Source organism: Salvia splendens, unplaced genomic scaffold (assembly GCF_004379255.2).
Source record: "Salvia splendens isolate huo1 unplaced genomic scaffold, SspV2 ctg78, whole genome shotgun sequence".
In the NCBI taxonomy this organism is placed as follows: domain Eukaryota; kingdom Viridiplantae; phylum Streptophyta; class Magnoliopsida; order Lamiales; family Lamiaceae; genus Salvia; species Salvia splendens.
Window position 1 is genome coordinate 10599 of NW_024599455.1, and position 15943 is coordinate 26541.

The window sequence follows — 15943 nt, forward strand, 5'->3', positions numbered from 1 at the left end:
AGACGGAGAGGGCGTGCTTCTTAAAGGCGATGAGATCTGCCCGCTCATATTTTGGGCAGCATCGCAGCCGTTGATTTCCAGGTGACGGAAATCTAACGGCAAAAGTGGATTTGTCTGCTCGCTGAGAGTTGACCGAACTTATTTCACGGACGGCCAAGATGGGGCTGTTGGAACACGTGGCGGATGTAAAGGGCTTTCGGGTTTGAGGTAAAATGGGTCGGGTTACAGGGTTTGTGTGGGTCAGAGGAACTCGCTTTGGCACGTGACGTGTCCGGTGTATCTCGCCACGCGAAGAGGACTTTGTATTGAATTCACCAAAATGCCCTAGCTGTTAGGCCATCCAAAATGGGTCGGGTTACAGGGTTTGTGTGGGTCAGAGGAACTCGCTTTGGCACGTGACGTGTCCGGTGTATCTCGCCACGCGAAGAGGACTTTGTATTGAATTCACCAAAATGCCCTAGCTGTTAGGCCATCCAGAATAGGAATAGCCCAGCAAAAGTCCAGCCATAGCCTAGCCACTGCCACATCATCAGCACTAACAATCCTCCTGCCACATCATCAAAACAAGCAAATAGCCCAGCAATAGCCTAGTCATAGCCTAGCCACATACTATCCACATCACTATTAGCAAATATGTACAAGCAAATAGCCCAGCAATAGCCTAGTCATAGCCTAGCCACATACTATCCACATCACTATTAGCAAATATGTACAAAATGAAATAATTAACAATCACACAATATACGGAATTAAATTTACGACACAAAAACGAGAAAATTCACTAATATTAATAAAATTTAAAAAGTACATTAATTTAAAAAAATTACATAATTAAAAAAAAAACTAACATCGTGCAGTCCTCCGCGCCCATAACTCTTCAATTAAATCCTTTTGGAGTCGAATATGAGCCTCCGTTTGGCGCATGTCGGCATGTGCTTGGAGGCGGCCGTCTTCATCGTGGGGTACCCCACTCCGTACGTTAGGGGCGGCAACGCCGTGGCTTGGACCAGCTTCATTATCGTCGTTGGCCCAATCAGTCAGTTGTCCACCTTCATCTTCGACAATCATGTTGTGCATGATTATACAGGCGTACATTATATCAGCAATGCAGTCGACGTGCCACAAACGCGTTGGCCCCTTAACTGCCGTCCATCGAGCCTGGAGCACACCAAATGCGCGTTCCACGTCCTTGCGCGCCGACTCCTGCCGTGCCGCAAAGTAGGCCTTCTTCTCATCTCCTGGGCATCGGATCGTCTTCACAAAGACGGGCCACCTAGGGTATATCCCATCCGCCAAGTAGTAGCCCATATCATGTCGGTTGTCGTTGGCGACAAAACTGATGGCCGGACCGACACCCTGACACTGCTCGTTGAAAAGTGGCGACGAGTTGAGGACGTTGAGGTCGTTGTTCGAACCAGCTATCCCAAAATACGCATGCCAAATCCACAGCCGGTAATCAGCTACGGCCTCGAGGATCATCCTGGGATTCTTTCCCTTGTAGCCGGTAGTGTACATCCCCTTCCAGGCGGCGGGGCAGTTCTTCCACTCCCAATGCATACAATCTATGCTGCCTAACATCCCTGGGAACCCATGTTGTTCCCCGTGCATCCGCAGCAGATCCCGGCAGTCATCGGGGGTAGGGCTTCGAAGGTACTGATCACCGAATATTTCAATCACGCCCTGACAGAAATACTTCATACACTCCAGGGCAGTCGTCTCACCGATGTGGAGGTACTCGTCCCACATGTCTGCAGCGCCTCCGTAAGCCAACTGCTGGATTGCCGCAGTGCACTTTTGAATAGGAGTGTGGCCGGGTCTGCCAGCCGCATCGTGCCTAAAGCGGAAATACAGATATCGTTGCTCCAATCTGTTAACAATACGCATAAACAGGGACCTGCGCATCCTAAAATGGCACCTGAAAAGGTTGGCGTTGAACCGCGGCTCCTGTGCGAAATAGTCTTCGTATAGGCGCTGATGTGCAGCTACGTGATCACGATCAATCACCGCTCGGCGGTGTACCACTGGTCGAGGTCGAGGTTCGTATAGACATCTAGCGCTTCGTTCATTATACGCTCGTACTCCTCAGCATCCCCACCACTCCCACCACTACCACCGGAATTACTCATTTCTAGGTGTTGATCTTGTACAGAAATTAAGATATAGAGAGTACTCGTTAATACAAGTGGTGCGAATGAAAATGACGGGCAAGTCGCGTATATATAGTGTTTCGGAAAAAAAAATTAAAAATTCGCGCTAGGCGGTGCGCTAGGCGATCCGGACGCTGCAATAGATCGCCTAGCGCACCGCCTAGCGCCGGCGCTCCGCTAGGCGGTGCGCTAGGCGCTATTGTGGATGCTCTTACTGGAGGAGAGTGGAGATTAGGGCTGGCAATTTTTGACACGACACGATAATCTGACACGAATCCGCACGAAATTATTGGGTTGAGGTCAAGTCTTATTGGATCCGTGTCCTTATCGGGTTGACCCATTAAGAACCCGATAATTTCGGGTTGGGTTCGGGTCGGATGCGGGTAACCCATTAAGAAATAATATTATTATTTTTATTATTATTTAAAAATATATATATTACTTTAATTTTTTAATTTCTTATAAATTAGGTTTAAATAGTATAAAACGAATTTTAATTGTGTAAATTAGGATAAAAATTAAGGTTTAATCGTGTAATATTAGGTTTTAATCGTTTAATATCAGGTTCGGTTTGTTATCGTGTCGTGCCAACTCATATTATATCGCGTCGATAACGGGTTCGTGTCGAGTGCGGGTCGTGTTCGGATTTGAAGGTAACAGGTCGGGTTCGTGTTCGGATTTACAGTTTCCTTAACAGGTCGGGTTCAGGTTAGGCCTCATTGGGTTGGGTCATTATCAGGTTGACCCGATAACGACCCAATCCGCACGATTTGTCAGCCCTAGTGGAGATGCCATTTTCTACCTTGTATTTTTATTTTATAACTATTGCTTTTATTATAAAGGATTTATTTTACTTTTTGATTATTTTATTTTAAGGTATTAAAATAATATATTTATTTTTTCTTATTTAATTTGTATCTATTTTTATTAGTTTATTCTCTCAAATTTTATTTTCATTACTTAATTTAATAAAAAAACATTTTCTTAAATCTTATAGTACTTAAAATAAATCAATTAATTATAACAGGACTAAGAAAGTCTTTGAATGCCAGTCCTATATATAATTAATTTGGTCCTGACATATAACTAGTTTTGGTATTTTATACTTTCTCCGTCCACAAAAAATAATCATATTTATGAACGACACGAATTTTAATAAAAAAATTGGTAAAATAAGAGATGAGGAGAAAAAATAGGTAAAGTAAAAAAGATGGAGAAAAAGTAGGTAAAGTATTAAAAGAGAATCGATAAAATGAGTAAACTATGAAAGAGAAACTTTTACATTTTAAAAAATGTGACTAATTGTGGACATCCCAACATAACAAAATTGGACTATTTTTCGTGTACAAAGGTAATATTATTTTCTTAGAAAAGGACCTCATCTAAAAGCATTATGATTTGAATCGATTACAATTTAAATAAGATTTCATTCTTCCTCAGCAATATGTTGAAAGTTGTTGGTAGGATAGTGTATGGAATTTTTGTTAATAATTATTCGATTGTTGCTCAAAAGTAAGATAAGAATACAACTAATAATAATGTAACTACAAAGAGGAGAATTAGAAACATAAGTTTGTATAGAAGATATTGCTTTGGATCACAAAGTTATAATGGATAATTGTGATTAGAGTGAGATTATGTAATATATAAGTAAAAAATAAGTATATGACTCGTACTTACAAAAGTATATCGTTAAAGAATGTAGAAATTGTTTGTGTATTCTCTATCTTCACCCCTAACCATTGATTATCTGCCTCTTCCAGATAAGGTCCGCGAAATCGAAATCGAAATCGAAATCGAAATCGAAACCATATACAATGTCTCCGGGGGAGGATCGCCTGCTGTGTTAAAAAACACAGCAGGGCCTGCTGTGGTTTAAACGCAGGGGCTTCCAAATGAAACGCAGCAAATGATTTGGAGTGAGAAATTGTGGGATGACAGTACTCCCTTTTGTTCACCCTCTTTAATTCATTTCTTTATTTAATTAAATAAGCGCTCGGTCAGGATAATATTTGGTGGAGTAGCTATTAAAAAACTTTTTTAGTATTTTGTTTTACAATCATGATATAGTCGTAATAAATTACTTTGCATATGTAAAATTTCCAACATACAAACACAAGTTCGCAGTTTTTGTTATTGATGCATCAACACGCAACACAAACGTTATTTTCGTTCAATTACTAATATCAGTGTATTGATCTAACGACAACTTAATTCATAGTTGTAGGATTAGCTATTTACCAGCTACACACATAATAAATTATTTGTATATTTTTCTAAAATAAATTATGAGCTTTGAATAGGTAAAGAATAAAAGTTTAAACTTTATCCTTTCTCCAACCCTTAAAATATAAAATACTTTCCTTATAAGTTTTGTTCCTTAAAATTACGATTTTTTAAAATTTAGGGAATATTTTTATCTAATGAGGTGGGACTTTCTAATTTATTATAACATTATCAAAATTTATAAGTGTTTTAACCGATAAATTTAAGTGAATTTTATAGTACTCCCTTCGTCCAATGTTACTCGCAATTTTTATTTTAAGTCATAAATTTGGGATAGATTTTTAGTGTAATTAAGTTAGTATCTTAAGTGTAATGAGACATCACTTAATAGGGGAACACTTAATTAACTCTAACATATATTAATTAAAGAGTAAACGCCAAAACGGGTCCTAAACATATGTCCATTTTATGATTTTGGTCATATACTTTATCTTTTGAATTTTTGCATCATGAACATTTCAACTCGGATCACAATTGGTCCACACTAACAATTTCATCAATTTTCAAATGGTTTAACCTGATTTTGACCGATTTTTAAACGGCTTGAACTCGATTGAGACTGTTAAAACCATCAAAATCGGTCAAAATCGGGTTAAAACCGTTTAAAAATTGACGGAAGTGTGAGTGTAGGACCAATTGTGATCCGTTGAAATGTTGAGGATGCAAAAATTCAAAAGATAAAGTATATGACCAAAATCGTAAAATTGACACATGTCCAGGACCAATTTTGGCCTTTACTCTTAATTAAATGCCCTAGTTCTCATTTAAAATAGAAATGATGTAAATAGTTTGAGATGAGCTGAAATAAAAAAAATGCAAATAATAGTGAGGGAATACTATATTTTTATTTGAATAAAGGAAATATTGCAAAATAAAAAGATTGCATACTTTTTTTATAGCTTGCGAAAAATGAGAATGGCCTAGAAAATTAATTAATAATTACCGAAATGGGGTTAAAGCAATTAACTTAATGGTATTGCTTAATATGTCTATTTTAATTAGTTTTTAACTTTGTTATAAATAATACTTTTTAATAGGTATATAAAGTAAAAGTGGTCTTGGTCAGTGTTGTCAAAATGTCGTTCGGGTCGCTCGGGTCGCCTGGGTCGAGACCATCACCGCCCCAACATGGGTGGGTTGATCGAGATACAGGGTCGCCGCTGGGTCGCCTGGGTCGCCCGGGTCGAGTGTGTCGGCTGGGTCGCCCAAACACATGCTGTTCAGTCATGTTTTAAGATAAATCCCTAAATCCTTTTTATGTAAATCTTTCCCTTCGATGCTGATTTGTTTTTACTAAAATAAACATAATATAAAAGTAAAACTTACCTAAAAATCTGCTCTCTCTTATTTTCTCAAATATATCACACGTTTTCGGACTTTCTCAATCTCAATTCTCTATATATATGCATGCACCACATCAAACTTTTCAAACCTACTTTCTCAATCTCAATTCTCTATATATATGCATGCACCACATCAAACTTTTCTCAATCTTTTGCCGTCACCCTTCATATATTCCTTTCTTTTGATATTTTCAGACAATGGTTTCAATTATTTATTTTGTGTTATGACTTATGAATTATTTTGATATTTTTGATAATTTCTATTTTCCACTTTATCTCTATTCACATGAATTACATCTACATTTATATTATTTGATATATTATAAACATTAGAGCAATATATTATTTGATTTAATATTAAAAGGCAAAAAAATAAGCCTAGATTCGTGGGTCTCTCGACCGCGTCGACTCATCGACCCGCGACCTGAATTTTCACCTCATCGACCCGGTACGCCCCGCGACCCTAACACCACTAGTCTTCGTATAATGATTAAAATAAAATACTGTACTAAAAAAACATCCATGATAATTTTAAAAGCTACTCAGTGAAGTAAGTTACCCTAACCGTCGACTGCTATTTTAATTAAATAAAAAAATGGATAAAAAAAGAGTGGGAGACTGCCCGTTAGATTCCCCATGATGAGCTGGAACACAACAAAGGTTCGACGACGACGACCCCGTCACCGCGAAGAACGGGCAGCGACTCCCCATCGACCGGAGCCTCGACGCCGGAGGGAAGTCGACGCCTTCTCTCCAACCGAGAGCTCGACGGAGAGAGAGAACTCGACAAAAAGAAAGAGCTTGAAGGAGAGAGCTCGACGGAGAGATGGCGTGATTCGCCGGCGACGGTGACAGAACCGTGAAGGGTGGCGCGGATTTGAGAAAGAAGAAGACCGCCGCTGATTTTGAGTTTGTGAATTGGGGAAAAATTTAAGAAGAAATGAGGGAGGAAGAGAGAGTGACGAATTGGGGGTAGAAATTGGGGCTCCCTGATTTGGGCCTCTTTTAAGAAAAGTAAAGTTTGGGCCATGCCCATTAAAAATTGATTGGGGCCATGACAATTAAATTCTCTTAGGCCTCAACAAAAAATAAAAAATAAAAAAAAAAAGAAAGAAGAAGAGTTGGACTCTTTAATTAAATTGGGCCACTGCCTTAGATAAATTTGAGACTGAAATTTAATTCTGTAAGTCACCGAAGAAAAGAAAATGTTAGCCATGTTAACATAATGTCCAATAAATGATTAAATTGGGCTTTTAGTAGTCAAGTAAGTATTTCAAAATACTTAAAGAAAATAATCCGGGAATATAATATACCCGAGCAGTTTGGCAAGACTCCGAATAAATTAAATCGTTGATTTAATTAAAGATTTAAGACTTCTAAATTTAGAAGGCATGAAGTAAAATATTAAGCACAAGCTTAGGCATGCATACATGCAAGATAAATAGTTACTTAAAGCCTAATTTAAGTATACTTAGGCATGCATACATGCAACACTATATTATCATTGAATAGAAAAAAGGCAGCTCCTATGGAGCAATAGTAGCTTCTCAAATAGTCCAACCAAATGCAAACTTCTTGAAGAAGATTTGAAACACTTTTAAATAGATGGACTAGAATCTGCATTTTATGGACTAATTTTGTGATTGCAGTATAGCAGGTTTGGTTCTGCTTGGAATCCGACGACATCCGGCGGGTGAGACGACGAGAGAGATGCCGGAGAGAGAAATAGAATTATAGTACTACGTGTGTAAAATTCTACAATCCTACTGCTTTTTATATGATAGTGGTTACGTTTAACCATAGCAACCCCCGCTATGTTATAGTATAACACAACAGAGGATTCTCCCCATCTTACACGTGTTTTTATTGAATGTGTCTTTGTTATATATCTCTCATAAAACAAAACGTCTATTAAATTTAGATGTTTGTGTAGTGTTTTTTGTCATTTGTCACTTTGTGTGTATTTGTGCCTTTTGTATATGCATTTTATTTTTGTGTGTACTAATGTAATATTTGGGTGAAAGATATAGCCATACATGATTTATGGTTTTATATATATATTTATTTTTTATTTATAACTTGAAACTTTTATGTGCCGTGCATAGCACGAGTGTTAAAACTAGTAATAATAGCATGCAAGTGGATAGTATAATTATGATATAGCTAATGGATGATTATCCTATCCACACAGACGGTAATGTAAATTTTGAATACTATTGACTGCTAAAGGTGGGTTTGGTGTTTATACTAAACAATAATTGAAACAAAAGAAAATAAAAATCTATACAAGGAGAGTTTTGGAGAAATTTACAAGATTGCCATTTAATTTAAAAAATTATATTAAATTAAATATACCATTAAATATGTGATTAAGTGGAGTGAGTATGAGGTTTTCCTATGTCATGTGTGATTAAATGGAGTGAGTGAGAGGTTTTAATTAATAGATCATAAGGGGTGTGTTATAATGTTAATTTTTCTTAAATTGCTAACTCATAGTGTATTAAAAATGTCAACACATATTTGTGTTGGCATTTTAACAAACGGTGTTGACATTTAAATATTAATGTCAATACAATGTATTAAAATATCAACGTAAGTTTATGTTGACATTTCAGTATCATTGTGTTGACATTTTAATACACTACGTTGATGAGTTAGCAATTTAAAAAAAGTAAGCAACGGATCACAACCCTAGATCTCATAAAACATAAATTATGGTTGGACACAAATTAGAAGGCCATATCAATATGATGAAACATGGTAATACCTTGGAGGTGCTGACGTATGAATACAATCAACAGAAGCAACGAGAAAGGAAGGACCTGCTCGATCCAACGAGCAGCCTGTTGTATACATATCATATCTCTGGTAAGAGGAAGACGAATCCCTATTATTGGCGCCAACTCCCTTCGCACCTTCTGCATCACCATCTGCATTTGTCGAGTTCGTAGCCCCATCTCCAGAATCTCTATTACTCCGCAGATCAACCTAACTCTCCATTGAGGAGATTCGGGGATGATTAGAGGTGTTCAAGAAAGAAGACGACGATGAAGAGGAAGAAGAGGAGCTTCGGTACGGATGATCGTTTTAATACACAAACGAGTTATTTTCACTTTGAGTTTTGTTGAAGAGTGACATAATTGTGAAGAATTGAAGGTTTTAGTATATAATGATAAGATTGATTTTAATTTTAAAGTTAATGTAGTGTATAAAGAAGTTTTAAAAATGATGAGTAATTATCCATTGTGTTTAATTCTTTATTGTGATAGATTTTTATCTTTCTACTCCATGATTTAATGTTTAAACATTATATTATGCGAGTTGTTTCAAATTTATTATGATTTATATAGATTTTTTATTCTTATAGAACTAAAATTGTTACTCATTCTTAAATATTGATTCTAATTTTGTTAATTAATTTAAAATTGAAAATTAATATTTTAAAAATATATTAATCTGTGCATACTAGTAATACATAAAGAATGAGATTTAATCCGACAAAGAAGAGAATTCTAGAGTTTTGGGCATTAGTCTATAGAATACATAAACATTTACATATAATATTTTTGAAGTAGTCATATAAAAAAGATTAATGATTACACACAACAACAACAGAGCAATTCGCAGCATCCATCCATCAAGCAGCAGAAACACATAGTCGCAAGGCTGCACCACACAAACACACCAACATCATCGGAATGAAGAAACGATCGATGCAAGAATAAGGACGAATTAAACCAACAGAGAAAGAAACTAATCTTCATTAGATAGAGACCAAATAAATTATTTACCTTTTTTTTGTAAGCATGAACAGAATTATGTATAGAGCGTTGAGTGAAATAGAGCAGAAGTGATCTACCTATAAGGCTATAATAAACATTCTATTTTGTATATTTATCAAATATTCAAGATAGACATCAAATAAAAGCATCATTGAAGAAGGAGAAGAATGCAACTACATTGTGAAAAGTTACACATAAATTACATAACAAAATAGTGACTAATAAAGAGAAATAGCAACTAGTTTGCACTTTAACAAGTCAAAATAACTTAAAAGCACATACCACCATTCCAAGATTCCGGTGCCCCTCCTCTGAGGCTGCGTCGCAGACGCATACTGAGGCGGCGCCACCACCGGTGGTCCCTGGTAGTCTCCTGTACATAAATCAAAACAAAACCATAACTATCTAAGACCAAAAAAAAATACTTTAATTTACTCCAGCGTAGTATTTATGTGCCAAGAAGAAAAGCATAAAAGAGACAAAATATTTTACAAACCCAAGCCAAGACCAAGTAAGAATCTAAAGAGAGAATAAAAAAATTACCTTGAGCAGGATAGGGGTTAGCATATTTTGGTGGTTCACTCATCTCTAACTAGCACAACAAATTCAATCAACTCAATGTAACAAAAGAAGCAGGGATTTAGGACTACCCTCTCTATATATGTTTGTGCATAATAGGAGAGAATAATAATGAATCAAATTCTTTACTGGGCTGAGAGGATATTTGTAGTGAGGATGTGATGAAAGAGCTCTCAAAGGTTAGTTAGTTACCATAATGAAATTGAAATCATGTGGGCTGTCTGATTTAATAAATGTACCATCTCACAGTTACACTTCTTACACATATGTGGGCCCTACCACGTGCCACTCTTTAAGTTTAGATCATCTTTGGAGCGGAGACTTAGGGCATCAGCAGTGGGGCGCCCTATGGCGCGCCATGTCATCAGTTTTATCCTCCTACCTCCCCACCTGCAGTGGGGCGCCTTAAGGCGCGCCACATCATCATTTTTTTATATTTACAAAATTCATACGAATTTAAAAAAATTAATAAATTAAAATACGAATTTCAAAAACTTCATTTCATTTAATAAAAATTAATACATTACAATGCGAATTAAAAAAAAACGCAAACTCAGCGACGGCGGTTACGAGTCACACTTCTTCAATCATGTCGCTCATTAGTTGCGCATGATCTTGTTGGTTGCGCATTGAGGCCTGTCTAGATAGAACCTCATTGAAGCCTAACGGTAACCATCTATCGGGTGTCTCGGTCGACGTGCCGGACGAGCTAGATGCACGGTCATCTTCATTCCAATCGGTGATGCTTCCGCCTTCATTCTCGACTATCATGTTGTGCATGATTATGCACGCATATATGACATCGGCGATGACTTCCTTGTACCAAGAACGAGCCGGCCCTTTCACAATTGCCCACCGTGATTGGAGCACACCAAATGCCCGCTCGACATCCTTCCGCGCCGACTCCTGCTTTTGCGCAAATAAAACCTTCTTCTCACCAATTGGGCAGCTGATCGTCTTTAGGAAAACTGGCCACCGTGGGTAGATGTCATCGGCCAAGTAGTACCCCATATGGTATTGGCGTCTGTTGGCAGTGAACTCGATGGCCGGGCCGTTGCCGTTACATTGCTCAGTGAAGAGGGTGGACGAGTTGAGGACGTTAATGTCGTTGTTCGACCCGGCTACGCTAAGTAAGCATGCCAGATCCAGAGTCGATGGTCAGCGACGGCTTCGAGGATCATCGTCGGGTGGCTGCCCTTGTATCCACTTGTGAATTGGCCTCTCCACACCGTCAGACCCTGGCAATCAGTGGCAGTCGGCTTGCGCAAATATGTGTCGCCATAGGCCTCTACAATCCCCCGACAAAAGCGCTTCAGACACTCGCGACCTGTAGAATCCCTGCAGTGGAGGTACTCGTCAAAAAGGTCCGTCGTGGTGCCGTATGCCAACTGACGAATAGCAGTCGTGCACTTTTGCAATGGTGTAAGGCCGGGTTTGCCGATGTCGTCCTCCCGAAACGTGAAGTATTCATCACGTGAAGGCAATGTCCGAACAATGCTGAGAAAAAGGTACAACGACATTCTAAACCGGCAGCGGAAAACAGTCGGGGCCCATCGTGGTTGATCGGCAAAATAGTCTTCAACCAGACGTCTGTGAGCTTCCGGGTGGTCACGTCGGACATACGTCCTATGTCGAATAGGCCTATGGACTTGCTCAGCCGCCGCTGCCGCCTCCTCCTCCTCGGGCTGCATTGCCGCATAGCATGCCGCCATGGCCTCTTCAACGGCTGCATCTAATGCTTCTGACGTCGAACTACCGGACTCGGACGAAGTAGAACTACTGGTGTCGTCGTCGAGATTCATTTTGGTTGGATGTTGAGAGAGAATATGTAAAGAGATAGTCGATATGTTCGTATGTACAAATGAATGAGAAACGAGATTTAAATAGAAAATCAAAAACGCGTGTCATCGTCCGCGACCATCGTCCGCGTAGCCCACAGTGGGGCGGCCGATGGCGCGGCCGATGGCCTATCGTCCGCGGCCATCGTCCGCGTAGGCCGCAATGAGGCGGACGATGTCGCGGACGATGGACATCGTCCGCACTATACTCCGCGCCCTTAGTATAGGGCGCGACGATCGTCCGCGGCCTATGTCACGCACCTGCAATGGGGCGGACGATGGCGGACGCGAACGATGTGCGCCATTGGGCGTGCCATCGTCTGCCCCATTGCGGATGGCCTTAGCCCAAGAGATAGACTTTTCAAATTTGGCCATTGGGCCCGCCATCGTCCGCCCCATTGCGGATGGCCTTAGCCCAAGAGATAGAGTTTTCAAATTTGGCTTCCTAAATTGTAGATGATCGATATATCTTATGATTCTTATTCAAGGTGGAGATGGACACAATGGAACACATCATGTGTTAGCTACAAAATTTTCAGTAAACTCTGGCATCATTGTTATGATATGATATTCACTTACCGAATAATCTGAAGACTTGTTTTTTTTTCTTCATTGAGATATATTTTTGTAAAATTAATAAAAATAAGTGGATTTTATGTTTTATGGATTATTATCTCATGGTCAATCTCCGATATCCATAACAAAGTAGTGTTTCGAAACTGATCGAAACGGGATTTGGAAAATAAACTCTTCTGTATCATACTAGTACGTGGATTAGGCCATCCGCAATGGGCGGACGATGGCATGCCCGATGGCGCGCATCGTCCGCGCCATTCATCGTCCGCCCCCACTGTGGGTGTGTGGCATAGGCCGCGGACGATAGTCGCGGCCTATGCTTCGGGCGCGACTTAAACCGCGGACGATGGCCATCGTCCGCTCCATTGCGGACGTCGCGGACGATGGTCGCGGATGATGGCCATCGTCCACCCCATTGTGAAGGCCGCGGACGATGGCACGCGGTTTTGTTTTTTATAAATAGCGTTCATTTGTAACATTTCATTTCACACGATTTCATCTTCGAAACTTACATTTACATAATTACTACGAAATGGATTCAAGCCCCAATAGCCTTACGTTTAGCGGAGAGGCGCATTGGCCGGGTACAGAACCCGGCGATTATCGTTCGTTCGACGACAACACCCATTACGATCCCGATTTCAGTACGGAATCGTATGGGTTGTCTGATATAGAGCCGTTGCCGCACCGCCCAACCGCATCGGCCGATCCCGCCCCCGCAGCGACCGGTGCCGCCAAGGGGGAGGCGAAGCGGAACCGGCAGCGGGCGCAGAAGTTGCCGCCTCCCGGTGACTGCGATGAGTACGCCCTACACCGACGACGAAACTCTAACTTTGGCCCAGTGTTGGGTAGATATATCGGAAGATCCGATATTCGCCAACAACCAGAGACAGACCGCGTACTGGGAGCGCATCGCGGACCTCTACAATTCGGTCAGGCCGCCGACCGCGTACAAGCGCAAGAGTGAGCAACTCCGCAAGCACTGGGATCAAATCAAGAAGCAAGTGAACTTGTACTCGGCGGAGTTCGAGAAGTGCGCGCGGTCACAGGGGAGCGGCGAGAGCGTGCACGACGTGCGCTCTAAAGCGATGTTGTCGTACCGGTCGATGTTCGGCGAGTTCAAGCACGAGGCCATCTGGGCGCTCTTGAGGGAGAAGCAGAAGTTCCAAGGTGAAATTCTGCACACTGGTGCGCCGAAGAGGACGAAGGTCACCGAAGCTGGTGACTACACGAGCAGCGGCAGCGGCACTAACCCGGTTGACCTCAACCGGACGTACGTGGATGAAGGGAGTTCCGGCACACCGGTGTCCTCCCGGCGTCCTCCCATCATCAAGGCTGCGAAGGCCAAGGGGAAGGCGACCGCGACGTCATCGTCGACCGCTGCAACCCCTGTTCCGGACCCGGATGAGCTCCCGACGCAGACGGCCACCGCATTTGCGTCGTTAGCTACAGCGTCGATGGCAAGGACGATGTTGCAGACGCACAAGACCCTCAAGAAGTGCACCGACCCCGAACAAACCGAGTATCTCCGTGCATTACTCGATGAGTTGCGTAGGAAGTTGGAAATTGGCCCGACTTAGTTTTTTTCTTTTTTTAGTTGAATGGTGTAATTTTTTTATTATTAAAACTTCGCCGCTTGTTATTTAGTCGTTTTTTTACTCGTTACGTGTTATTTGAAAACAGTTAAATTAATTAAACAAAACAACAAAATGATGATGTGGCGCGTCATAGGGCGCGCCTTAGGGGGCCCCACTGCAGGTGGAGAAGGAGGAGGATAAAAATGCTGACGTGGCGCGCAATAGGGCGCGCCTTAGGGCGCCCCACTACTGATGGTCTTAGAGGTTGGTATCTGAATTTTCTTTTTGACTTAGGTCAAATATTTGATACCTTAAAAATAGTAAGAGGTGGTTGGAATCCCGTACACCTTGATTAGGCATGCACAAGGGTCACGAACCGCCGGTTCCGGTTCATGAACCGGCGGTTCACGGTTCAAGAAACGCTTGAACCTGAACCGGCCCGCCTACCTCCCGGCGGTTCCGGTTCAAAAAACCGCCGGTTCACCAGGCGGTTCAAAACCGCCGGTTTTTTGACTGAACCGCCGGTTCCGGTTCATGAACCGGCGGTTCAACCGAAATTAAAAAATATATTTTTTATTTATAAAAATTGATTTTTATATTTAAAATCAATTTTTACAAACAAATGAATACAATAAATTCGTAATAGCCCATATATATTTGATGGCTTGCGAATTTAAGAAATCATTCTTGGTTGTTTCTCTTTTATAGAGACATCCTTGAATGTTTTATGTTCCACTTTCGATGTGGGACAAACTCATTCTTGGTTGTTTCTCTTTTATAGAGACATCCTTGAATGTTTTATGTTCCACTTTCGATGTGGCACAAACTCATTCTTGGTTGTTTCTCTTTTATAGAAACATCCTAGAATGTTTTATGTTCCACTTTCGATGTGGGACAAACTCATTCTTGGTTGTTTCTCTTTTATAGAAACATCCTTGAATGTTTTATGTTCCACTTTCGATTTGGGACAAAATCATTCTTGGTTGTTTCTTTTTTATAGAGACATCCTTGAATGTTTATGTTCCACTTTCGATGTGGTACAAAATAATTCTTGGATGTTTCTCTTTTATAGAGACTTCCTTGAATGTTTTATGTTTCTCTTTTGATGTAGGACAAAATATGTTGAAGTATTTTCTTTTATAACTACATGTTTAGAGCATTCATTCATCTTTTTCCAATGTGGGATACAAAACTTTCTTTTGTCTTCTATTTTTCTTGATTGATAAAAATAATGAATTATTGAGAAATATGATTTGTATATAGAAAATATTTATTTGTATAATAATTATGGTTAGGTTTATACAATTTGTATAAAAATTATTTTTTTAATGTGCATAATATTATTTATTAGTTAACATATACATAAATTTATAAACATAAGCAAATCATTAATGATAAATAACTAATGAATAATAGTTTATGTAATAATATTTGTTATTATTACATAAACTATTATGTCCAATATTAAGTATTGATATTTTATAAATATATACATAAATAACTAATGAAATAGAATAATTTGCTTTGATCATAAATACATAAATTTATTATAGAATATTATTGGACATAATAGTTTATAAATACATAAATAATATTGGACATAAACTATTATGTCCAATATTATTATCAATACTTAAAAAAATATCAATACTTAATAGGACATAATAGTTTATGTAATAATAACAAATATTATTACATAAATTATTATTCATTAGTTATTTATCATTAATGATTTGCTTATGTTTATAAATTTATGTATATGTTAACTAATAAATAATATTATACACATTGAAAGAATAATTCTTATACAAATTG

At 39.5% G+C, this 15943-nt stretch overlaps 1 long non-coding RNA gene across 1 annotated transcript; it reads right to left on the minus strand.

Moving 5' to 3' along the window:
• Window positions 1–9264: 9264 nt before the first annotated feature.
• LOC121791329 lies at window positions 9265–10333 on the minus strand. Its single transcript, XR_006048514.1, has 3 exons — window positions 10102–10333; window positions 9841–9931; window positions 9265–9442 (listed from the first exon to the last, which is right to left on the minus strand). It is a non-coding gene; the product is annotated as an uncharacterized LOC121791329 (long non-coding RNA).
• Between the last annotated feature and the right edge of the window lie 5610 nt (window positions 10334–15943).